At 38.7% G+C, this 26890-nt stretch overlaps 1 protein-coding gene across 10 annotated transcripts in view; it reads right to left on the bottom strand.

The window, feature by feature from the left end:
* Nucleotides 1-26890, bottom strand: part of LOC128738109 (four and a half LIM domains protein 2) — a 335738-nt gene that overhangs the window by 27297 nt on the left and 281551 nt on the right. The window lies entirely within an intron of this gene.

Below are 26890 nucleotides of genomic sequence, written 5' to 3'. Positions count from 1 at the left end.
TTTTGGGTAATTTTATGCTAGTGTTGTACGACTTTTCTGTTATTTTTGTTGTCCATTGTGTAGACTATTTTTGCTCTATTTTTATTTATGTGTCAATTTTGTTTTACTTTTTTGTGCCTTTTTGTGTTTATTTTTGTTTTTTTTTTCTATTTAATTTTTAGGCCATTGCATTTTTTTTGGTTTTTGTCGACCCCCCCCCTCCCCCCCTCTTTGAAATTGGTATGGAAAATCATGGGCAAAAAAATAATTTGTCGGATATAAGTCAAAATAATTTCTATAAAATCAATTGTCTGTGGGCTCTACAGCCTAAAAACTCGAAAAATGAGTATTAACGCTTCTGACATGGAACAGAAATGGAAATTTCCAACAACGAAATTTTTGAAAATCGACAAAAAAATTTTCATTCGATTATGTCTTTCTTTTCGTATTTTTTTGCATGGAAATTAATAACGGATGTATAAAAAGCAAGAATAGATTTAGTTCTCACGTTTAAAGTTTAAGTAAAAATGCTAAACGCAGTTTTTTTGCTCGATTAAAAAAATCTCTTTGTTTTTTTTCGCCCCCTCCCCTTCAGTTGGCCAACACACCATCATTTCTGCAATTTTTGTTTCTTAGCGTCATTTTTGAGTCTTATTCTTGTTTTTCGTTATTGCGCAACTTTTGTATTATTTTTAATTATCATATTTATGTCATATTTGTATCATATATGTATGCTTTTTCAATCATTTCCTACTTATTTTGAACGGTATATATGTCACTTTCTATTTCATTATTGCATCATTTGTATGGCACTTACGTATCATCATTTTTTTAAATTTTTTTGAGCCATTGATATTTGTGTTATTTTAATGTAACTTTCAAATTGATATGCCTAATGTTTTAATGGAATCCATAGATTGAGTAAGATAACACTTTTCGTCTTAAATTCACTATTTATTTGCTATTTTGACAGATATGTATTTCGACTCCAACTTACTTCATCAAGCTCGAAACAAGCGCTCCTATTTATGAAAACTTCCGTAAATTTTTTCGGTATTTTACAAAAATATTATTTGGAAAGTTATTTGATTGTATTTTATTGATTGCTATGAAATTCTTTTACATTTTCATAAGCAATGTTTGTTGAATAATCTGTTTCAAGAATTATAAATTTAAAAAAACTTGATTTCTGACAAAATTAAAATTTCCCTGAAAATCTATTTAAATTTTGTCTTTGTCTATAAACTATGGTCATGTACAAAATTTAATAAAATTCTAAGATCCTTCCATCCAAATTGTACTATTGTATCTAAATTGTGCTGATCACAAGAGATATGACGCGTTGGTTCATGAACTTCATAGAAACTTATTTACAAGAGGGTCTAGTAACTACAATCTAGCGCAGTGGGTCGAAAGATCAAATTTTTACCCAACGCTAGATCCTAGATTAGTTCCGGGAGTACAACTTGCAGCCTCATGGTCTGTTTGGGTATTTCCAGGCGGCGTACGATTCAGTCAAGCGAAGTTTGCTGTAGCAGATAATACTTGAATATGGTTTTCCGATGAAACTGGTGAAGGTAATTAGCACGACGCTGGACGGGTACAAACCAACTTGTTATTAAACACTGTCTTGGGAGGTACAGTATGAAGAGCAAACATGCAAAGGAGGCTTTGCGGATGACGGGGATATAGAGAAGAGTAGTGGAAAACGCGTTTAGGTCCATTAAGTTAGATCTTATTGCTAATTAGGACTCATCATATATACCTACTGCTCAAATAAAGTACATGGAAGCTGGTAGATAATTTGAGAGTCCAAATGGTGCTGGAATCGAGGTGGAACTAGAGGGCGAGCGATTTGAAATAGTCACAAGGAAATAATATACCGTGGTATGTACATGCTATGTAATAACAACGGGGGCCCTGAAGTCAAAAGATGAGTTTCAGCTACGACTAGGGCTTTTATGGTTTCACGTATTAGCTGATTTCCAGTAGTTTGCGACCCGCTCAAAACAAGTAGAACACAAGATCTGCTAATTCCCCCTTAGGGACACCAAGCACGAACGCTGAAAAACATAAACAAGCTCATAGGTGGTTTGAGATTAAAATTCAGTTGTTGGTGACCAGAATGTCTGACGAATAAGCAGTCAAAATTTTCTTCACCAAAGAACCAGCAAGAGGTCGAATCTTGCGAATCTGACAATTATTACGCTTTCGAATAAATGACAAATACAGCAATATAGTTAATTTGTAAAGAATTCAAAACAGAAGAAAAATTAAAGATCATTGTTTAATTGATGAACTTCGTACAATCGTCAATTGGTACGAATTTATATGCATATTCATGGTTCGACTTTGTCCTGAAGTGCTATAAACGACTAGAAAGAAAAATCAGAGGGGTTGTGTACAAGACACGACCGCATATATAGGTGACGCAGGACTACGTAAGTCTCTTTGTAGTGATAGTAGCATGTATTCATGCTTGTAATCATTCGATTCTTCATGTATACATGATATATGCAACATATATACATGCTACATGCGTTGTATGTAACATTTATCAAAGTAGTAACATTGCATCCGTTCGATTCTCAAAATATTGTGCATTTGAAAACAATTTAACAAAATCAAAAACACAAACTATTACAAACTGCTTTCCTGCTACCTTACTAAATTAAAGATTGTTTTTATTATCCATGGTTTCCCACGTTGATGGGATTTTACCAATTCAATCCTATTTTATCAACAGCACATCTTTTCACTACACTTCTAATGAAACGGCATCGGCAAGCATGCGTATTCATACAGAGTCATATTATAACCGAACACTACAGCTGTAGCACATTTTTCCAACACAGATATCAAATTCGCCGAGGTTTAATCGTCTCGTAGTAAAGAATTTGCGATCTGTTGGGACAACGAACTTACGTCATTTTTTCTGGCACACTTCCCTAACACAGACATCAAATTGGATTAGGTTCAATCGCATTCGTAAGAAATCTGTTAGCACGAGGGGGCTCTGTCACTTTTTCTGGCATACTTCCCAAGCAAGGACATCAAAATGGTCTAGGTTTAACCGCGGTGTTAAGAAATCTTGTTGAAATGAGGAAGCTTTGTCACTTGTTTTGGCTTACTTCCCAAGCACAGATATCAAATTGGTATAGGTTTAAATCATCGCAAAGAATCTTCCAACCAATCACGAAGCGAGAATTCTGGTAAAACATAGGTTCATTATTTTCAATTTTTCAATAGTTCAACATCAAGAATCCATACTTTTCTTGATTTGGGTCAATTCTTAGAAGATTTACCGATCGATTGGTGTAAGAATATTGAAAATCGATCGGAAAACCGCTGAGCTATTAGCGTTCAAAACCTTTCATTTTTCGTGACGCTCGCATTTTTCGATTTTTTGGAATGACACCCTATCTCAAAACTTGCCGTAAGACGTAGTCCTACGTCAAAACAAAATTAACTTTCAGTCGATTGGTAATAAGGTAAAATAAAAGAAAAATTTTGCTCAGAATTAACTAAGCCGTATTTTTTCCAATAAACAGCTCGAAGCAGAATATTCAACGGACGAGTTTAATTAACATAATGTGATTGTTATGATGACAACAAAAAACATTAAAATAAGGAAGTTATAAACAGGAAATCCCTGCCAAAAGATATTTACATCGGAAATAAATTAATTTATTGACTTATATAGTCAAAAAAGTTTAACAGAAAAATTCGCCGTTGGTGGGACTAGCAATCTGTCGGTTCGTGTTTAGATCTTAACCCATTAATTATAGGGCGAACAAACTGCCAAAAACATTGATAACTTGTTTTCCTTGAAAAAATATCAAACACGACATGATTCATTTTACTATGCAATGCACATCATCTGTAGTTGTGAACTGCCTGGTAGGATGGGTGAGAACCAATGCTGCTTACAATCATACTAGTTATTAGTCTTTTATGTATGAAACAATAGACTTTTAATAAACAGTTTAAGCACAATTCATATATTATTTTAAACCACCAGCAGGCGCAATGTATGATTGTTTGTTTTTTGAAAATCACGCGACCTACTCACTCGGACTTCACGCGACCATCCCTACCTGGTGTCGTATCGCGGCAATCTCCCAGCATACACTCGATTCCGAGATGGCACCGGAAGGTGGCATTCTCCTTGGCGGCGGTCGCCCCCGGCAGAAACATGCTGAGCACGGCGATGTCCTCATTGTTCTCCTTGGCCCGCTTAATCCGCTCGGCACCGACGGTTTTCGTTTTTAGCCGCAGCCGGGTGTCGAAGTCGGACGCCAAAATGTCGGTTGCCATGGTTGGTTTATGAATTGCACGTCGTTCCCGAAACACAACCCGGTAGTGATGGTGGGTAGACCAGTTTTCAATTATTGCATAAAAAGAGCTCTAGCACTAGGCACTTAGGCACCCGGAGGTCGTGAAATGAATTGCACTGCGGTTCAAAGAGGCACTTTATACACTTTATACTTTCTCTCTCACACAATCCGTTGGTCGATGGTGCCGACCGAAGCTTGAGCGTTATTCAAATCGCTTTCCAAATGGCCACAGCACTGCTCTGTGATCATACAGAAGCCCACGTTTATCTTTCACAGCAAGTTACTTTCACTAGCGTCTACACCCACCTAATGTCGCGGACACTTCCGGAGGCTTAGAAACGACCGATCCGACACCTTTAAGAGCACCGGTTGGCTTTAAATGTACCGACGTAATCCGACACCCAAGATGGTCTGTCGTGGTCTGCAGGTGAGATCCGATAGCGGAGGCCAATTTGCCTGAGTGTTATATTGCGTTTTTGCACCAACAACAAAAAAAAAGTCTTACGCGCGCTAATACCGGACTGAAGAGACCGCGCCGTCGAAGCGATGTAATCCAATCAAAAGTTCATTCATAACTGAAACCGGCGAGACGCGTTAGTGTTATTCTTATTGTGTCTCCAGCGAAGCTGTTGAGCTGTACCAAGCGACCGACTCTGTCTGCTGTGGTGTGCGAAGTTGTTCTCGCCTCCCCTCAAGTGGAGTCGTCGCTGCTGCGGAGCTGCAAGTGGCTTGATTGAACGAAAGTAAGTACCTACCTACTACGCTCGCGGCTAGCGGGTAGTGGATGATTGGATGAAAGCAATTGGTAAAGGGAAAGAGGGGCCGTTTATCTCTGGCCCGGTCGGATTGCATAGTTCCCGGTTGAAAACCGCAAAATTCAGAGAGGGAGAGAGTGCAGGCTTCATCAACGAGGAAATAAATCTGCCGGAAGGAATTGTGGGGAATCGAGTGGGAGTTTTATCTAGTTTGTTGCATAGTGATATTTTTTTAATAGGAATATTGATTTCAGCTGTTGGTGTTTTATTTCTGCGGTTTCGTGACAAAACAGTAGCCGTGTTTTGCAACCTTTGAACGAAGGAAGAAGGAACACAAACTGTTTGCTATTGTTGTAGTGAGTTTCCGCGGCAACTCTATCTATCTCGACAGTTTAAATATTAAGTAGATACGTTTTAATTTTACTGAAGAAAGTTAGGTCAAAACGTATCACAAAAATGGTTTTTATTTTCACCGCGCAAATAAACGAAACTAATGTACCCCCTACTAGCACGGTTGTTACAAAGTAGTTGTGGTAACCAAATTATAACTAATTTCAGTCGTAATCCGGTTGCTTCAACTAAATGGACCTAAAGTGTGCTACTTGGACCTCTATCCTCTATGTAACAACCATTAATCTAAAATGTAACAACCACAACCACATCATCAACAACAACAGCATCATAATCATCATCAACAAAAACAATCATAAACATCATCATCATCATCAATCTCATCTCAACAACAACAACAACAACAACAACAACAACAACAACAACAACAACAACAACAACAACAACAACAACAACAACAACAACAACAACAACAACAACAACAACAACAACAACAACAACAACAACAACAACAACAACAACAACAACAACAACAACAACAACAACAACAACAACAACAACAACAACAACAACAACAACAACAACAACAACAACAACAACAACAACAACAACAACAACAACAACAACAACAACAACAACAACAACAACAACAACAACAACAACAACAACAACAACAACAACAACAACAACAACAACAACAACAACAACAACAACAACAACAACAACAACAACAACAACAACAACAACAACAACAACAACAACAACAACAACAACAACAACAACAACAACAACAACAACAACAACAACAACAACAACAACAACAACAACAACAACAACAACAACAACAACAACAACAACAACAACAACAACAACAACAACAACAACAACAACAACAACAACAACAACAACAACAACAACAACAACAACAACAACAACAACAACAACAACAACAACAACAACAACAACAACAACAACAACAACAACAACAACAACAACAACAACAACAACAACAACAAACGCTAACGCTAGCGCGAAACAGAAGACGAATATCACGCCAACTCGAACAAAAGGTTAGCACATCCTCTCAGAATTCTATGAAACATTGTGTGTGTAGAGAGTTCATGTGAATAAGAAACTTTGCATACTTAGTTTTTCTAAAATTGGTCTAGACTAACTTTTGGCTTAATTTTTTTCCTTTTTTTTAATAAAAAAATTAACTCGAAAATTATAGCACCTACAAACAATGATCTATGAGTGACTTTTAGGGAATTTTCTGATTTTTCATAAAACATACTAAACATATAAAAATAGATTTCTACACTGAGAAAAAAAGCATTTTAAAAATTAAAAATCAATTTCTCAAAAAACGTCATCTCAGAAATTAATGAATTTTTTTCTGAAGGTAGATAATTATGCGGCCTACAAGTCTTCCATATATTGCAAAATGGTCAAATTTATGGGAAAAAAGTTTTACTAACAAAGTTTTCGCGAGAAAAATAATAACGGATATATGAAAAGCAAGAATAGATTTGGTTTTTGTAATTAAATTTTATGTAAAAACGCTTTATTTTGCTTTTTGAAAAAAATCTTGTTCTTTCATGCATCGACTTTGGAAATGAAAACTGTTGATTTAGTAACTATTGATTTTTAACCTGTTGCATGTTTTTAAGTCAATCAACCCACAGTAGATTTATAATATATTTGCATCAATCAATTGATTGTGCAATGGTTCGAAAAATATCAACTTACGGCTGCTTGTCTGATACTACTATGATGGAAACAGCGAGTTTGGAAGACGTAAATGCTCAGTGATTGATATCATTTCTCCTCTGCAGGGTTTATAAATCTCAATATTAATAACTGGGACTTTTCTTCGTGAATTGCTGATAAATTTCTTAATTTGTTTTTTGACTTAACCCCCTGCTGTCCAAGTCTTTTCTTAGTAAGGTAAGAGTTAAGTTAATATAACAGGAAGAAGTAACTGCAATCTACAGCTATTTATAGACATTAACATTGAGTTAAATGGCCATATTTTTCCATTTTGATCTAAATAATTTGAATAGGCTTCCAACTATATAAAAAAAACCAAACTTTGCGTAGCCCTACATTAACATGGCGGTAGTGCCTTCGAACCCTCAACTTTTCTGACAAAATTTTAACTAAAGTTTGCTTCATTTAGAATTGGAACAAACTTTTGCTCATATTGGGGCGCTTTTGGTGGACGGATTTGGAAGTGTTGGCGCCCACGTTTTGGAAATTTTGTAACCTTCACCTATGTATTTTTGACATTCCGAAAAACGACTGTATTTTGTAAACAAACAACATGGAAGCCAAAAGAAGGGAAAAAATTGTGCATAGATATTTGGAAAATCCATTGTGGTCTGCATCTAGGCTAGCTAAACAGCTGAAATTGCCCAGAAATACCGTATGGCGCCATATCAAACGGTATAAGGAAACAACTGTCGACCGGAAACTGCGTGGTCAGATTTTGAAGACCATCAAGGAGAATCCCAATCTGTCGGACCGTGATTTGGCCAGAAAATTTGGTGCTGCCCATAGTACCGTTAGGAGAATTCGACTCCGGGAAGGAATAAAGTCGTATCGAGCTAGCAAACAGCCAAACCGATCCATAAAACAGAATAGTGTGGCCAAAATCCGTGCTCGAAAGCCATACGACCGGGTGTCTTCTGATGGACGATGAAACCTGTGTCAAGGTACGACCGGGTGTCTTCTGATGGACCATGAAACCTGACTTCGGGTAAACGCCAGGTCAAAAATTTTACTTGGCAACGGCTCGGGGGGATGTTCCAAGCAAATTTAAATTTGTTTTTGCCGACAAATTTGCACGAAAATCTATGATTTGGCAGGGCATTTGCAGCTGTGGCAGAAAAACGAAAGTTTTCGTTACAAATAAGACAAGGACGTCGCATCGGTACTGTACCAAAAGGAGTATCTCCAAAAACGAATTTATTTATTTATTTATTTATTTATTTATTTATTTATTTATTATTACAATTATAATTTTGCTGTTCATTCGACCCAACCACCATCCCGAAATGTTTAGACCAGATTTGGCAAGCTCATTAAGGCAAAGTCGTTCAAGAATGGTATGCAGAGAAAGGTGTCCAGCTTGTTCTGAAAGACCTTAAGACCACCCAATTGCCCCCAGTTGAGTGCCCTATTGAGAAATACTGGGCAATCATAAAGACGACACTCAAAGCAAAGGGAAAAGTTGTCGAAGACATCAATGAGATAAAGACCTGGTGGAATAAGACGAACGATGGCCAAAACGATGGACGAAGAAAGTGTGCGTCGCATAATGAGCCATATTACAGGGAAAATTCAAGAAATCCTTCGAAACTGTGAGATCTTGTATTCAATAATAAATACCTGAAATACACGTAGTTGTTTTTGTTCTAATACCATCTGAAGCAAGCTTCAACAGCTCAACGTTACAGAAGTTCTATTGGAATTTATCACAGTAGACTAGAAGCTCTTTTTTCGTTCATACATTTTATGTGATTTCTTATTACGTCTGAAATTTGAATTATTGTCCTCTCTTGTAATATCAGAAATTTGAATTGCCGTTCTCTCTTATAATGTCCAAAATTTGAATAAAGCTCCTTTCTATTTACGTTCAAAATTTGAATAAACTTGCTCTCTTTTTACGTCTGAATTAACGTTGTCTCTTTTAACGTTCGAAATTTGAATTGACGTACTTTCGTTTTACGTCCAAAATTTGAATTAACTTTCTTCCTTTTTATGATTGAAATTGGAATTAACGTCCTCTTTTTTCACGTCCAAGATTTGAATTACCGTTTTCTCCGTCCAAAGTTTGAATAAACGTCCTTTCTTTTTACGTCCGAAATGTGAATTACCGTCTACTCTCTTAACGTCCAAAATTTAAATAAACGTCATCTCTTTTAACGTTCGAAATTTGATTTAACGTCCTCTTATTTTACGTCCAAAACTTGAATTATAGTTTATAGTTTACCCTACTAGCACGGTTGTTACAAAGTAGTTGTGGTAACCGAATTATGACTAATTTCAGTCGTAATCCGGTTGCTTCAACTAAATGGACCCAAAGTGTGCTACTTGGGTAGTTTATTGAACATATATGACGTAAGACAAGTCTTTTTCGTGTCATTAACGGATAAATAAAGAAAAATCAAATCTAACATTACTTTGTTCTAGCAACCCTACTAGCACGATTGTTGCAAAGTTGTTGTGGTAACCGCAATATGACTAATTTCAGTCGTAATCCAGTTGCTACAACTAAATGGACCTAAAGTGTGTTACTTGGGAACACATCACTAACTCATCTAACTACAACATATCAAAATAAAGCAAAATAATTTTTGGCAGCTATTTTATACATTGCTTCTGAAGTCAGCTGTTTTAAAGCAGTAGGTTGCGCGTTCCAATCTACCACACCCCTCACAAAAAAGGTGTTTCCATACAATGAAGTCAGGTGAGTGGGAACTATAAAGCCCCGCGTTCGAAGTCCTTGGAGAGCTGTCAGTTTGTCGTAGAGGTACGATGGACCCTGACGCTGAATTAATCTATGAAGTAAAATACACGTTCTCAATGCATAAAAACTTTACCATCGAATTACCGTTCTCCCTTATAATATCCAAAATTTAAATAAACGTTCTCTCTTTTAACGTCCAAAATTTGAATAAACGTTCTCTCTTTTAAGGTTCGAAATTTGAATTAACCCTCTCTGTCCCATGGTAGCACAGGTGCTCCATGACTTCCGATGCTAAAATCGACCGATAAAATTTTTGAGGTATTCAAATATGGATATTTTGATTTTGTAACGTAGTAAAAACATTGTTTTACAAGGTGTATAGTTGCGTTTGACGAATTGTTAATTAATAGCTAAAAACTGTAAACCACCAAAACACCCCTGGGACAGAGAGGGATAACGTCATCTCGTCTTACGTCTGAAATCTGAATAAACGTCCTCTCTTTTTACGTCTTAAATTTGAATTAACGTCCTCTCTTTTAACGTCCAAAATTTGAATAACCGTCTCTCTTTTAACGTCCATCATTTGAATAAACGTTCTCTTTTTTAACGTTCGAAATTTGAATTACCGTCATCTCTTTTTACGTCTGAAATTTGATTTATCATGCTCTCTTATAATGCCCGAAATTTGAACGTCATCTCTTTTTACGTCTGAAGTTTGAATTACCGTCCTCTTTTATAATGTCCGAAATTCGAATTGCCGTCCTCTCTTATAATGTCCAAAATTTGAATAAAGCTCCAATCTTTTTACGTTCAAAATTTGAATAAACTTCCTCTCTTTTTTCGTCTGAAATTTGAATTACCGTTCCCTCTTTTAACGTTTGAAATTGAAATTAACGTCCTTTTGTTTTACGTCCAAAATTTGAATTATCGTCATCTCTTATAATGTCCAAAATTTGAATAATAATAAAGCTCCTTTCTTTTAGTGTCTGGAATGTGAATTACATCGTCTCTTTTAACGTTCGTTTAAAAGTTTAAATAAGCGTCCTCTCTTTTAACGTCGAAAATTTCAATTAACTTCCTCTCTTTGAACGTCCAAAATTTGAACAAACGTCCTCTGGTTTTACGTCTAAAATTTGAATAAATGTCCTCTCTTTTAACGTCCGAAATTTGAATAAACGTCATCTCTTTTTACGTCCAAAATTTGAATTATCGTCATCTCTTATAACGTCCAAAATTTGAATAATGATAAAGCTCCTTTATTTTATCGTCTGAAATTTGAATTACATCGTCTCTTTTAACGTTCGAAGTTCGAATAAACGTCCTCTCTTTTTACGTCCAAAATTTGAATTAACTTCCTCTCTTTTAACGTCCGAAATTTGAATAAACGTCATCTCTTTTTACGTCTGAAGTTTGAATTACCGTCCTCTCTTATAAAGTCCGAAATTTGAATTGCCGTCCTCTGTTATAATGTCCAAAATTTGAATAAAGCTCCTCTCTTTTAACGTTCGAACTTTGAATAAACGTCCTCTCTTTTAACCTTTAAAATTTAAATAAACGTCCTCTCTTTTTACGTTTGAAGTTTAAATTACCGATCTCTCTTATAAAGTCCGAAATTTGAATGGCCGCCCTCTGTTATAATGTCCAAAATTCGAATAAAGCTCCTCTCTTTTTACGTCCAAAATTTGAATAAACTTCCTCTCTTATTACGTCTGAAATTTGAATAAACGTTCTCCCTTTTAACGTTCGAAATTTGAATTAACGTTCTCTCTTTTAACGTTCGAAATTTGAATTACCGTCCTCTCTTATAATGTCCAAAATTTGAATAATAATAAAGCTCTTTTCTTTTGGCCTCTGAAATTTAAATTATACGTCCACTCTTTTAGTGATCGAAGTTTAAAATGGTGTCCTATCTTTTTACGACCAAATTTAAATAAACGTCCTCTCTTTTAACGTTCAAAATTTGAATTACCGTCCTTTCTTATAATGTCCTCGAATAATACATTTAATGTATTTTAGTTCTAAACAGAAAAATGTGCATATAAAACAATTGGAATCGAAATAGGGCCATCGGGCTCTTCTCTGGCTTCGTGGCTTACAGATATCTTGCGAGTTTGTTGAAAAAATGACTCACTTTTAGCCCCTCTAAGGTCTACCGTGACCGCTCCTAATTCTGCGCAACTCCTAATTCTGCGCATTTTTCTTTATTTAAGTATTTTTTAACATTGTGCATAACTATGATCATTACGTTATTTTTTTATAAATATCTGTTGAATATTACGCCATTATTCACAAACGGGCCATAAATTTGAGAGCGGAATAATTTAACGTGAAACTGAAAGTATACTATATGGCAGAAAACATCGTCGTTAGTACCAACGCTAAGACTGTCCTTCTAGAAAATTAACAAATTTATGATCGATATTCTTTGCAATGATCAAATTACTCAGCATAATTAGAAAGAATAATTAGCTTTAGTCATGTTTTAGACAAAATGAGTGATGAACATGCATTCCTTTCCTTAGAAAAATGCGATGCAATAATGCGCAGATTTAGGCACAGATTTTTTAGTCATGTTCCAAATTCTGCGCAGTAATGTATCCTACGAAGAAATCGCGAAAGAATACGCAACCTCACCCAAATGGCCGAGGTATAGATGCATGAAAATTCAAGTAGAATCTTTAACTTGCATTGATTGGAATCCTGTGCTGTGTCTCGTTGTCCGAAGCTACGAGCGTCAATTCATGAAACCATGTCTTCTATTTTTTTTAATGTCCCACCTCATGGGGCTGTCAGAGAGTGGGGAAGCGGTTTCTATATGAAAACACAATTTTTAGTATTAGTCTAAAGTGTAATGTTCAGTATGCAGAAAACACAGATCAGTTCGCCCTTCACGTTATCGAGAATAAAATATTTAAAATGAGGCAATCAAGATGATAACAATATTCCTTTGCCACCCGAACAGTATAAGAAGGCCGGATCATGGATTTAATCATGGTAATGGCTAATGCCGGATTTTTTGGTGTGCTTTCAGCGTATGAAGACATAAATAGCATGGCAGGAGTATTTATTTCCACTTTTTGGGTGCGCAGAATTAGGAACAAACATGCGCAGAATTAGGAACATGGAAAAGAGAGTGCGCAGAATTAGGCACCGTAGATAAAAGAAAACAAAAAATATACTCAATTGTTGGTCGACTTTAATTCCCATATTTTTTACCAGATATTACCGACCGTAGCACTACACGTTGCTGCTATCCACGTTGTTAATTTAAATCTAGAATACTTAGAATAGCGGAAGAATCATAAAAATGTCTTAACTGCGCAGAATATGGTACGTTCACGGTACATCATTTTTAGCACCGCAAAATTCACTAGAATGGCCATAACTTTTTGATCTTCCAATATTTTTTAACCAAATTTGAGAATTTTGTCGAAAATGTGTTCTATTTTCATAATATCTATAAATAATGGCCATATGTCACATGGTCCCGGAGTTATTCCGTAGTTCCTTGCGGGATCGAGACATGAGATGATCGCCAATCGCTATTTTGTTGAGTGCTGATGTTTTTTGATATGCGACACGAAACATTTTACTGATGCTGAAATGTCCCTTTATGGGAACCGGTTCCGGATTTATAGTGTCTCCCCGGATCCGGATGGCGCGCACCATGGCTCATAACTGCAGCAAAGTAACTGATATGTCCACAGTCGATGATATGTTTATAAAAATCAACAGATTTCAAACAAATTTTAAATATTTGGCAACTTTATCTAAAAAATTCGTGTCTCGGTCCCCCAAGCAACTCCGGAATAACTCCGGGACCATATGACATATGGCCATTATCTATAGATATTATGAAAATAGAAAATATTTTCGGCAAAATTCCCAAATTTGGTGAAAAAAATATTGAAAGATAAATAAGTTATGGCCATTTTAGTGCATTTTGCGGTGCTAAAAATGATGTAGACCTTAGAGGGGTTAAACACACTGAATATAACTACTTTTTGAAACATGTTCTCGTTTTGTATTTGCAATGTGCACCACAACGTAGTGAACACGACAGACGTAGTTATACTTCAAAAAACCTAATGAAAAATCTCACTAAAGGTTCTTATTTCTGAGATTCACTTTCAGTAGGATCTTTTCTTTTGGCCTAGAACCAGTTGTATCAATTTAAACATTTTCAGCATGAAACAGAAGATTTAATTTTGATCTAGTCAAGTCATCAATGCTGACATATGATATCTTTTAGAATATCTTCTGTTTAAAATATGTTTTTTTAAATTTTAAAGTGGTTTTAACTCAGAGGGTCATTCACCAATTTAAAATATGTTCTATCATTGATGTGGGCAATGTGCTTTAGTCTGGATGATTCTGGAACATCTGCGATGTACCGCAAGGGAGTAATATAGAATCGCTACTATTTTAGCTGCTTCTCACAACATATAGCGAACTCTAAATATCCAAGATTTTTTTGCTGTAGATTGAAGCGATTGCATACACCTTCAAGTTGGCGGTGGGGTCACTCCATCGTTACATTCGAAATGGGGATCAGGTATGCTTGTTGGTAATATCGATAAACTTTCGACTAAGCAGTCAGCATTTGAATTGACATTCCAGTCTGTCATATTTAATACTGTGTACACACTTGAGCAGATCCTTATCGACTTCAATGGTGTTTGTCGGCGGATTCCGCGTTATCCGCAACACACGTTTCCTATCTTATTTTCAAGTATTTATTACATATGTGACATTTTCAAACGACAGTTCTAATGTAGGTTCCTCACACGTGCTCGAGCGCTTCCGCACAGCCGCGCAAGCGATCTTCATTTAGGAGGTACCGTTCGTTCCAAACGGCTGCAAGCTTGATGGATCGTATTAAATCTGCATTACGGCATTTTTGCTCGTCGTTTTTTCTAACTGAACAGCCTGTGGAAAAACAACACCATCCCATGCCTAACGAACGACTAACAACTAAGTGTGCGCTTCGGTGCTCGTTTGTAAACACCCGTAAAAAGGTTTACACAGATCGCTCATCCGTTCTAAATCAGCTTCAACGATTTTGCTAGTTGTGTTGTGATGAATTCACACCACCTGCAACGAAAATTCCGAGCCCAACGAAATCATTTCCAACAACTTTTCGACCGAAGCTGAGCGAGTAATTATTTTCTAGAATAATATACTTGCGTGAGCGTTCGGTCTATTTTGGCTTTGTTACGTGTCTTGTTGAAGTATAAATTTGAAACGTATTTTATTGCTTTAAAGTAGCTGCAAAAATATTAAACAGATAAATAGATAAGATATATGTCAGAAACCTAAACGAACAGACACTGTGGGTGGGTAATTTTAACAGATTTAACACAGTAAAAACAATCCTTTTCGGATGACCTTTAAGAATCCTACTGGTTTGGTTAGTCACCGCTACTTCCGAACAGCTAAAAATCTGAATACTTGACCCATTAAGCTTAATTTTTTATCGACCGGACTACACTTCTTTGCCACTTTTCAAGCCAATTCTTGACAGGATTGTTTCGAATGAAGTCATAAAAACGGCCTAGTTATCTATACTGTGACCTGGGCGACCTGCGGCAGGATAGAAATGGCAGTGGAACGCCCACTACTGGTGTGTTTTACATGTTCCCCAGAAGGATTCGCACCGTCGTCGATAGTGGCAAATTACCGCACTGGTAATTGACGACGAACTGTTGATGGCCCTGATCTGCTGTAACCAGAGAAGCGGATTGAAAAAAATTCAACGCAAATCGGCGCACAAAATAAGGCATTTACAGCGAAGATGATGTCGTATGTCAAGTCTCCGACTCATATTTGAGCAAATTTATGGCTATTTGCTGAGGTAAAACAAAGCCGTAGAGATTCGCTTTCCAAATAGGTCTCTCGGTTGGATTTGAATCGGCTGATGAGGTAATTGATGAGGAAAAAATTGGTCAATGCTAACTGGTGGTTGTTTCTAGTTCCCGCCATGGAAGCACTCGCCGGCGAATTCGGCCACTTGAGACAATAAATCGTTTGTGTCATGAGATCTCGGCGGTTTAACATTTGCGTAGTATGTAAATGTTGATTGGTACAATTCCATTATCGGATGATAGTTCAATCTTGCTCTCATTTGTTGAAAAACACATGTTTTTCTAGTTTCATTTCTACAGTTGTTGGCTTCTATTTCAGCTAATTAATGCAAAAAATTACAGACATCAGTGTCACAGAAAAACACTTCTAGCATAAGTTACCCACTGATATGGAACATTCTTGCGGCAATTTGTCTCCAATCTCGCGTTGGCAAATACCACTCGAGAAGTGTCAATTAACCCAATCGATCGAGCGCCATCGGAAACTGTGCTTCCAAGCAACTCCTTATAAGCCTATTATCGATTATCATAAAAACCATTTGCGGGTCGGCTTTTAGCAGCGCCTGTCGTTGTCGTCGTCGTCGTCGTCGGTTCGATCGATTTATTTACATTTCTAATTCGCGAACACGATGTGGCGACCGTCAGCGGAGCGCAATGTCACCGGCTGTACGGGTGCAACCTCCAGTTGGCTAGGCATCGGAACCCCGACCGCAGAGCACAGGCGGCCTGGCCTGGCCTGGCCATCCGACCGACCAACCGACCGACCGAGCTCGTGTTGCCCATATTGAGCTGCCATCCCCCTACGTACGCATTTTTGCTCTCTATACTCGGGTGTCGAAACACCCCCGGAAGCGTTCCCGGCGAACGATTGAACGCGCAATGCGGTGGCTGCCGGTTCGACCGCGTGGACCGATAAATAATTCCTTTTATTGAAATATGAACGAAATATGCTTTGCATAAATCTGCCGATAGCCTCGGAAACATTGACAGGGTACCCGCCTGTGTTTTGTTAAGCAATAAGCGCTTAGCTGCGACATTTCGCGCAAATTAGCAGAACGCAAATTAAACCTAGTTAACTTCTACGATGCGATCGATTCTGCCCGGTTGCCATTTCTGCCCCAGTCTGGTACTTTCCAATCGATAGGCATACGGAGTAAACAAGCGGTTCGAGTCGATTGGGGCAATTGCAGTTTGTGTTCCGTGCCACAGACAAGAACAAAAAAAAAACAACCATAAACAATCGATTTCAATATCCTCTTGCGTGACTCACAGCACAGCGTTTATTGATGACAGACAGAGAACGCCGAGAATTTGGCATGTTGAAAGAAAGTGTCTTGGTTCCTCTTTGTGTTCTGGATTACTAAGCCAAGTGTACTAGCGCGCTGCCCTAGAATTTTGTCTCTCGATTTCCTTGACCTTTGACTAGAATAAATTGAAAAAGGCAGTGGCGGTTACCATGAAAGGGAACACGCGCGCTATCTTCGTTCCGGAGTTGTATGATGTGTGTTGTTGCGGCACTACAAGGGCTTTTTCATCAACAGCGATGACTATATAGAGCAGTGAAAATACACAATTTATGAATTGTGGACACTAGATGACAAAATGGGGAAAAAGTTTTGGTTCTCTTCTAAAACTAACTAGTAGAGCATTAAAATACTGAGTATTTCTCGCTGAAACGGGGCCACTACTGACACGAGGTCTTCAAATATTGGAACTTTAGCGCTTAATTGGTTGAAAATGGTTGAAAAATAAGAATTACACTTTTGATACCTCGAAATAGTGGACCCCTCGTTCGCCAAGGGGCCTAACAGGTTAAAAAAATTGAATTTTGAGCAAACCTTGAGATCTATATCATGTGATATTTCAAAAATTTGCAATGAAACAACTAACAAATAGCCCGGTTCTATAAAGAAGAAGAACAGGGCTTTCAAGTGGAGTAAAAAAATTTTGGCGGCTATCTTGGATTTGGTCGCCATATTGGATTTTATAAAAAAATCGCTGTTTTCACCGTGATCCCCAAACCGATTTTAATTTTAAGAACACCATCGGAAAGCTGAGAAAAAATGCTATAAGAAACATTAATCAAATTACATGTGTAGTGGCATTAAATAAGTGAAACAATTTATTATCTGTATGAAGGTTTACAACTCTCATATAATGCAATATATTGCTACAGAAAATTAATTGTTTTATTTAGTTAATGCCATTGCACACATAACTTGGTGAATGTTTCTTATAGCGTTTTTTCACAGCTTTCCGATGGTGGTCTTGAAATTAAAATCGGTTGGGGGCTCATAGTGAAAACGGCAATTGTTTGATAAAATCCAATATGGCGACCAAATCCAAGATGGCCGCCAAAAAAAAAATTACTCCGTTTGAAAGCCCTGTTCTTCTTCCTTACAGAACCGGGCTATTTCTTAGTTGTTTCATGGCAAATTTATGAAATATCACATGATACCGATCTCAAGGTTTGCTCAAAATTTCAACTTTTTTTTAACCTGTTAGGCCCCTTGGCGAACGAGGGGTCCACTATTTCGAGGTATCAAAAGTGTAATTTTTATTTTTCAATCATTTTCAACCAAGTAAGCGCAAAAGTTCCAATATTTGAAGATCTCGTGTCAGTAGTGACCCCGTTTCAGTGTGAGTTACTCACTGTTTTAAACTTTTTTGGCAGTTCTTCTGTTTAATTTCATGACAATTGACGATAAAATTTTCAATGCAAATTTATCCGATGTTGATGAAAATAGACAGACATTCGTTGGCGATGAAAATAGGCATAAAAATAGTAAATAAATCATTAACTATCAATTAATCAGGATTGAAGATCTAATCCGTCTGCATAAACGACATAAACGACAGGAACTCAGGGATGACAAGTGGGTTCGAATCCAATTATAGCTTGGATCAATCCGCGAATCCCTCCACTTGGATAACAAATTACCTAATTTTCCACTCTTTCTCCTTTACGCCTGGTCCCATTCTGTGTGATCCTATAAACATCTTTGTTTCATTAATTTCTTCTACCGTTCCCAACGTTAATTGTAAAAAACTGAGGTAATAAAAGATTTTATTATATGCCTGACCTTATTAAAGGTCAAGGAAAAAGGTCAAGGGGGTTGGTCTATGCTTTTTACTAGTTTTCTCATTCTCTAGAGCCGGGAATTGCGGACACTAGTTATTATTTGCTCTTGAAGAAGAGGCTTCATTATGCACCTCAAGCCAGTACCGTTATTATAACTTTCCCTGGCAATAGGCTTTATTGTTGGTAAATGAGATATGAAGCAAGGATGCGGATGGCCTAAGAATAAACTCATGCAAGGGTCACTCAACATCGAACTGCCTGGCTTCTACCGAAAACATCCCATCAAGAAGACTGGCAACTCTGCTAAAAGTTGAGCGACAGTAACAGCAATGCTATCTGCCGAGTTAAAGTTGAACTTTCACATACTAGTGTGTGTATATTAGAATATGGATGTACACAAACACGTATGCAATGCATTGCCACGCTCGCACGCATATTTTCCCACCAGTACATGTACACACAGCTTCAACTTTTGTCGGGAGGGGTGCGCTGTTGCTTCTGTTGCTCGTCATTTGTATGGGCGCGAAGAAGAGGTGCCAGTCTTCTTGATGGAATGTTTTTGATTTTACCTACATCATTCCACACATACTAGTACTCGAATTATAGGCGCCCCTATTACGTTCCTCTGACTAGTACTCTAACTACGGGTGTAACTTTTGCACTGTCAAATAGACTTATTCGGAGCAATATAATTCAGCATAAGGGAAGGATAATGAAGGACATGATAATTTCCATGATAATTCATGCTAAAGTCCTCAAGCCCACAGCCATTCGCTAGTCAAAGCAGACGCGGTAACCTTGCGGCAACAAGCCTTCTATATGTCCGCGTTTAGACAGTATCAATAATACACACAATCTATACCTGTAAAAAGGATTTCTGTCTGTCTGTCCCTATGTTCCTTTTAGAATCGAAAACTACTGAACCGATCGGCGTGAAAATTTGCATGTAGGGGCTTTTGGGGATACGGAAGGTTCTCTCGATGGCAAAAGCCCCCTCCCCCCACTAAGAGGGACGGCTCCCATACAAATCTATGTCTATAAAAATGGATTTTTGTCTGCTCTATGTTCCTTATAGAATCGAAAACTACTGAACCGATCGGCGTGAAAATTTGTATGTAGGGGTTTTTGGTGCCAGGGAAGGTTCTTATGATGGATAGAGATCCCTCCCCCCACTAAGAGAGGGGTTCCCATACAAATGAAACACAAATTTCTGCATAACTCGAGAATCAATCAAGCAAATGGAACAAAATTTTACATGTGGGTGTTTTTGGAGCAAGAATTTTTTCTATGGTGAATTGAGACCCCTCCCCACATTAGGAGGGGGGCTGCTATACAAATGAAATACAAATTTCCTTATAACTCGAGAACTAATCAAGCAAATGGAACCAAATTTAGCATGTGGGTGTTTTTGTAGGCATTTTTTTTCTATGGTGAATTGAGACCCCTCCTCTCTTTAGGAGGGGAATAATGACCCCTTTCCCTTTTAAGAGGGCGGGGCTCCTATACAAATCAAATACAATTTTCCTCATAACTGCAGAACTAATCAAGCAAATGTAACCAAATTTAGCAAGTGGATGTTTTTGCAGACAATTTTTTTTCTATGGTGAATTGAGACCCCTCCTCTCTTAAAGAGGGGAATAATGACCCCTCTCCCTTTTAAGAGGGGGGCTTCCATACAAATGAAATATAAATTTCTTCATAACTCGAAAAGTAATCAAGCAAATGGAACCAAATTTGGCATGTGGGGGGTTTTGGAGACAAGAATGTTTTCTATGGTAAATTGAAACCTCTCCTCGCTTCAGGAGGGGAAATGAAATACAAATTTCCTCATAACTCGAGAACTAATCAAGTAAATGGAATCATATTTGGCATGTGGGAGTTTTTGGAGGCATGAATCTCTTCTATGATGAATTAGAACCCCTCTCCCTTTTTAGGAGGGGGGCTCCCATACAAATGAAATACAAATTTCCTCATAACTCGAAAAGTAATCAAGCAAATGGAACCAAATTTGGCATGTGGGGGGTTTTGGAGGCAGGAATTTTTTTAATGATGGTTTGAGACCCCTCACCCCTGTGGTGTTTTATTTATATGATAGTCCTCATATAAATAAAACAGAAAAGTTTGCGTAACTCAAAAACTAATCGAACACGAGAAATTTTAGACTTTTTCATAAAACATTAATCAATAACAAGACCACCAGAAACTATAGTAACATTAGATAATTCAGCGCGAGACGGACACAGGCCGCGAGTGTTGCCGGGGACCTGCCGTCGGAGCCGCCGGCCACTGCGGGGGGCAGCCCCCCGTAGAGATCACCTCTATCTAGGTTTATTTATTTTCCTAGATCTACTCACCTCTATTACTTTCCTTCAGTTGGATCACCCCTGCGAAATGGTACTTTCTACGAAAAGATTTTCCGTGAAATGGTACATCCCGCGTAAGGTTTTTCGCGAAATGGTATTCTGCGAAACTCTATGTTCCGCGTTATGGTCAACCGAGAATTGGTGTTCAGCAAAATGGTATTCGGCGAAATGGTTTGTAATGACGGCGAATATTTAAATGCTATCCGCTTTATTTTATCAGGCTAAGCAATGAGGGGAGTTGTTTTCAACTTTACTGAGAGGAAAATTTGTATATTAAAACACCCATGAACTCCCCAGAAACTTGCAAAATTCAAGATTGTGACAAAGGTCATCCGAGATTCACGATTTATACAACACAGTTTAATTTGTGGCAATACGAAGTTTGTCGGGTCAGCTAGTAACATTAAAAGATGTAAAGTTTGGAGATCGGATAACAGCGAAAGTACTTTACCATTCGAACTAAAATCCTAGTTGGTAGTTAAAAAAATCGGTAATCCTAATAGCATGAATATTACAGGATCATGGAAAAGTTGACGAAACGTAGTACTTTCCAATGTGCCAAAGAATATTAAAAATTCGAACGGTTCATTTACTGACTTGCGGAAGTAACATATTTCAATCTTAAGTGGGACATCTGCAAGTACTCATCTGTTGTTTCATCTTTACTTGCGTGGTTTTGTGATGCGATAGCCACCATTTACATCCGTAGAACCGATGACGTTAATTTAAAAGGATTTATTCTACTAACAAAAGATTTAGAGAATAAAAATATCTTCAAATGTTTGACGACCGCAACAGTTAACAACCGTACTTAAATGAATTCTAGCTAACCACACTTTTATCAACTCAACCACAGATCTGAACTAATTCAAAACAAATAGGTAATGCAAACGGATAAATTCGAAGGCATTTCCTTATGATTTGTGCCAGAACTCTGTGGGGGCACCACCGCGCCGCCGGTGTGAAATCCTTCAAATTTTGCAGCACAATCTGTTTTGGTACCAGCCGTCGGCGACGGCGCATTGTCACGTAGGAAGGCAGGCAGCCGCACTCCGAGGGTGCCCACAGTTTCAATGTCAAAGTCAAGACACGCAACGAACGCAGCAACAACGCGACAACAACTCAGGAAGAAGGTGAACTTTTGCTGACATTCATAAGAAATGCATTCATAAACAGTCTCGTATGACGGTGTGTCCATATTATATGTGCGTATGTGTGTGCCAACTGTTTCTGCTTTGCTGTGGGTCTTGATCGAGTGGGTTGTCGCTTGTCGCCACCATTATTGTAATGCGCTGTTGTTGTTATTTTGTTTTTTTTTTTTTGCGTTCACTGGATCGCGTCTATCTGTCTGTGGAATTTCTTCTTCGGCGTGTTCGTTATATTGTACACGCGTGTCGCGGACTGTAGACGAGTCAGCCGATTATATTTTTTATGAATTTTGTATCGTAAATGTTTAAAATCATCATTAAAGTGAACACGTTTTTAACATTCTCGCAAGTGTTAATGAATTTATCTGGTTCTTTTCTGACCGTTACCTATGTATATTTGGCAGGTGATTTAGTTTGGCATCCTCGCAAAGATTACAACAGCTGCCGTTTAGAATCTAAATGCAGAAAGATTTTTTTGCATTTGTTTACTGTTCGGACTGACATTGGGAGTCCTAATTAAAAATTGGATTTTTTCGCAGTAGCAATTAGGATATCCTCTTCACTCGTAGGAGACGGCGCTTCAAGTTCAGAATTAAGGTAATTACTCAGCTACCGGCTCTGGCTCATTTCGAATATTAAATCATCCTAAACATGTGTCAGACCTTGTGTCACTGCTTAAAGGAAGATTGAGATGCTCAATGATTTTGTTGACAACCGTTTCGAGAAACGGTGCGAAATTAAAAAAAAACCACACACGGAACCATTTACAAGCACATTTAAGTGCGCTAATTGTGAAATACAAATAATGAAATGCGTTTACTTTTCTTACCCAGCCGCACAGGAACGATGAAGTGTCGCGACAGATAGCATATGAAAATGAGGATTAAATTACCGATTAGTATCGGAGGTTTCAGCGTTGCGCCATCGCTCGGTTCGGTACGCGCGGAGGCCACCCGCAAAACCGCATTATTACTTAAGCACTGACGGGTGAGCTAAGGAAGTAATGATGAAAGTAGCAATACTTGCTAAGCGAAACCCCAAGCGGACGAGCGATCTGTCTTTCCTCACTGACAGAAAATAAATGGACCATTTAATTGTGGTTAAGAATAGATTTTCTAATAGATGGTGCGATTAATTTCGCTAGCTTTCTCTTAGCGAAGCGTGCAGGATTTTGCTAGAAAAAGGCGCCTCAACTGATGAAGGTTTAACCGCCAAGCAAGCAGCGGGTCAAAAACTGTATCATTCATAACTATAATATCAATCATTTCAAACTAAATATAGAAAGGTACATTTGCATAACATCACCGTTTCCCCTTTAGAAGACTTATTATTAGATGCTCTGATTTAGAATGCGTCAACATTTGAATGTTGTTTTCGAATATAGAACAGCTATTACGGTCAACTGAGGTGACTTGCTTCAACCATAACTGTCTGTTGCTGTATAGTTGCTGCATGGGTCACCTTGTGGGTTGATGTAAATTTATTATCATTTGTTTATTATTTTGATCCAGATACCTATTGCCACTTGCTTTTTCCTTCCCTTTTGCAGGTACGATTAAATTGCTATTATTTTCTTTCGTCGCCTGATACTTGAAATCTATTAAATGTTTTAAAACATGCGCCATTTGCTCGCATTTGTAACCTTCACATCTGGACACTACCAACACCTACGTTTCATTACTTTCTTCTCCTCCGTTTGAAAAAACTATTCCTTTTCTTCCTCTGTAGCACTGGTTTCCTCTGTCAAACAGTGAAAAATGCAATGACTGCAGTACATGTGTTAGTTGGATATTGGCCATTTAGAAATTACTGACTTCAAAATTCAATAGATATTCCTGATTCAAGCACGGTTCAATTAGAACTGCATTACACTATTTTGAAAACTCAATCTAAGGCTTGTTCGCGACAAAATCTGGACACCTCAATTTTGCAATTAAACAAATTTGCTAGAAGTTTAATCCATGAAACAATTTTATATCATCTATGTGTGTATCGTTAATAATTATCAAACAAATTAACATTACTTATTTGGTCTGCATGTAAAATTGGCGAACTTTGGAGTTTAGCCTTGCCATGAGGGTCAGTGCAGACTTGTTGGCAGCCAATTTAGCTGCGTTTGTCCAAGATTTTCGAAATTTATCTATAGTTGTTGCTTGTTGTTTGTGTTGTGTGGGACAGCTCTCTCTTCACCAAAGCCTAATACCGCTGGATGGGGCGTAACTCTGGACAGTTAGGTGGATTCGTCTCCTTCGGTACGATATGGACTCCATTAGCATCATACCATTCCAAAACATCTTTCGCGTAGTGACAGGATGCCAAATCAGGCCAAAACAGCGAGGGTACATCATGGCTGTGTAGGAACGGTAACAATCGTTTCTGCATGCAATCTTTACGGTATATTTCCTTGTTAACCGTTCGTGTAGTGATGTAACTTTTGCTTGCTCGACCACAGCTGCATATGGCCTGCCATACTAAATATTTTCTGGGGAACTTGGCTTTCTTCTTTGTCCTAAAATGCTCTGCAACGCCATTCCGTTTCATGGCAGTGTAAATAGACATACCAGGAAGCTGTTTAAAGTCATCTAGGACATACGTTTCATCGTCCATTATAACGCATGGAAACTTCGTTAAATAATTGCGATGAAGCTTACGAGCGCGTGTTTTGGCCGTCGTATTTTGCTTATCATTACGGTTTGGTACAGTCCTCACCTTGAAAGACTTCATGCCTTGTCGTTGCTTAGAGGTGTGCACGAATGTTGGTGACATTTTTATTTGACCAGCAATGGTACATACAGAAAGATCAGGTCTCCTCCGTGACATTTGTTTTACCTTCGCATCCTCGTGGTGGTTCCTCAGGGGCTAGCGCTAGGGCTAGGGCTAGGGCTAGGGCTAGGGCTAGGGCTAGGGCTAGGGCTAGGGCTAGGGCTAGGGCTAGGGCTAGGGCTAGGGCTAGGGCTAGGGCTAGGGCTAGGGCTAGGGCTAGGGCTAGGGCTAGGGCTAGGGCTAGGGCTAGGGCTAGGGCTAGGGCTAGGGCTAGGGCTAGGGCTAGGGCTAGGGCTAGGGCTAGGGCTAGGGCTAGGGCTAGGGCTAGGGCTAGGGCTAGGGCTAGGGCTAGGGCTAGGGCTAGGGCTAGGGCTAGGGCTAGGGCTAGGGCTAGGGCTAGGGCTAGGGCTAGGGCTAGGGCTAGGGCTAGGGCTAGGGCTAGGGCTAGGGCTAGGGCTAGGGCTAGGGCTAGGGCTAGGGCTAGGGCTAGGGCTAGGGCTAGGGCTAGGGCTAGGGCTAGGGCTAGGGCTAGGGCTAGGGCTAGGGCTAGGGCTAGGGCTAGGGCTAGGGCTAGGGCTAGGGCTAGGGCTAGGGCTAGGGCTAGGGCTAGGGCTAGGGCTAGGGCTAGGGCTAGGGCTAGGGCTAGGGCTAGGGCTTGGGCTAGGGCTAGGGCTAGGGCTAGGGCTAGGGCTAGGGCTAGGGCTAGGGCTAGGGCTAGGGCTAGGGCTAGGGCTAGGGCTAGGGCTAGGGCTAGGGCTAGGGCTAGGGCTAGGGCTAGGGCTAGGGCTAGGGCTAACTATAAATAGTTACTAACAACTATAAATTTTTTAAATAAGGGATGTCCAAGAGAAATGGAAAATTTCCCTTAGAGTTTACTGGGAAAAAATAGATATTTCTGGCAAGGAAACGGACTTTACTTATATTTTTGGTTCACAAACCTAAAGAGTTAACTGTTTTGATAATGATAATTTTGATTCAATATCCAGCAATCAATTAGAAATGTAACTTGAAGGATAGTGGAATCCATTTATTATCGTTATATTTACACAAAAATTCTTATCATGTTAGTCTGATGGACAAATCGGAACATCTCTACAGGAGACTAAATCGTAAGTTTAAAATTTCACCTATCATTGCCCATTTCTGACAAGAGCTGCAGATTATAAGCAATGGAGTGGATAAATACAAATTTGAATACTCCCTCAGCTCCTCCCAGGTGACTCATAACTAGTTAAGTGGAAATTTCAGCGATATTTCATAGAACAACAGCAATCGCTCAAATATCACCGAAATACAATTAAGTTGTAGCAAAACGTTTCCAGTGCCAGAACAAAAAAACAGAATCCATTTTATCGCAAACACAAAAACCCTGTCAGTCAGTCGCGGTGAGGAGATTCAAGTCTATGATTTATGACCTCCAATAGCGCGCGTTCAGCGTTTCACTTCAAAAGAAGTCCATTCCCCGAACTCCGAACCAGCGAGAGATGTGGGCTTCGACAATCGGACCGGCGGCGGATGGCCCCGAAACGGATTGCCGCAGTAATTGGTTTGGTCGGATTTTGAGGGGGCGGGCGATGCGAAATTGACGGAAATAAACAGAAACACAAACCTGATGCCCGTCCGTTCGTTCGTCCGCCCGTCCGCATGAGAACACATGTCCGGCCGGCCGTACGGACCGTACTTGTTAGCGCAGCAGTCTAAAATATGGTTGGAAATGGTGAAAACAGATGCTGTTTTCGGGGCTAGCTGATTCAGATTAGCGCCATTAGCTGGGAAT

Source organism: Sabethes cyaneus, chromosome 2 (genome assembly GCF_943734655.1).
Source record: "Sabethes cyaneus chromosome 2, idSabCyanKW18_F2, whole genome shotgun sequence".
Classification (NCBI taxonomy): domain Eukaryota; kingdom Metazoa; phylum Arthropoda; class Insecta; order Diptera; family Culicidae; genus Sabethes; species Sabethes cyaneus.
Note: the sequence above shows the minus strand (reverse complement) of the source record. Positions and strands in the feature narration are given on the sequence as shown.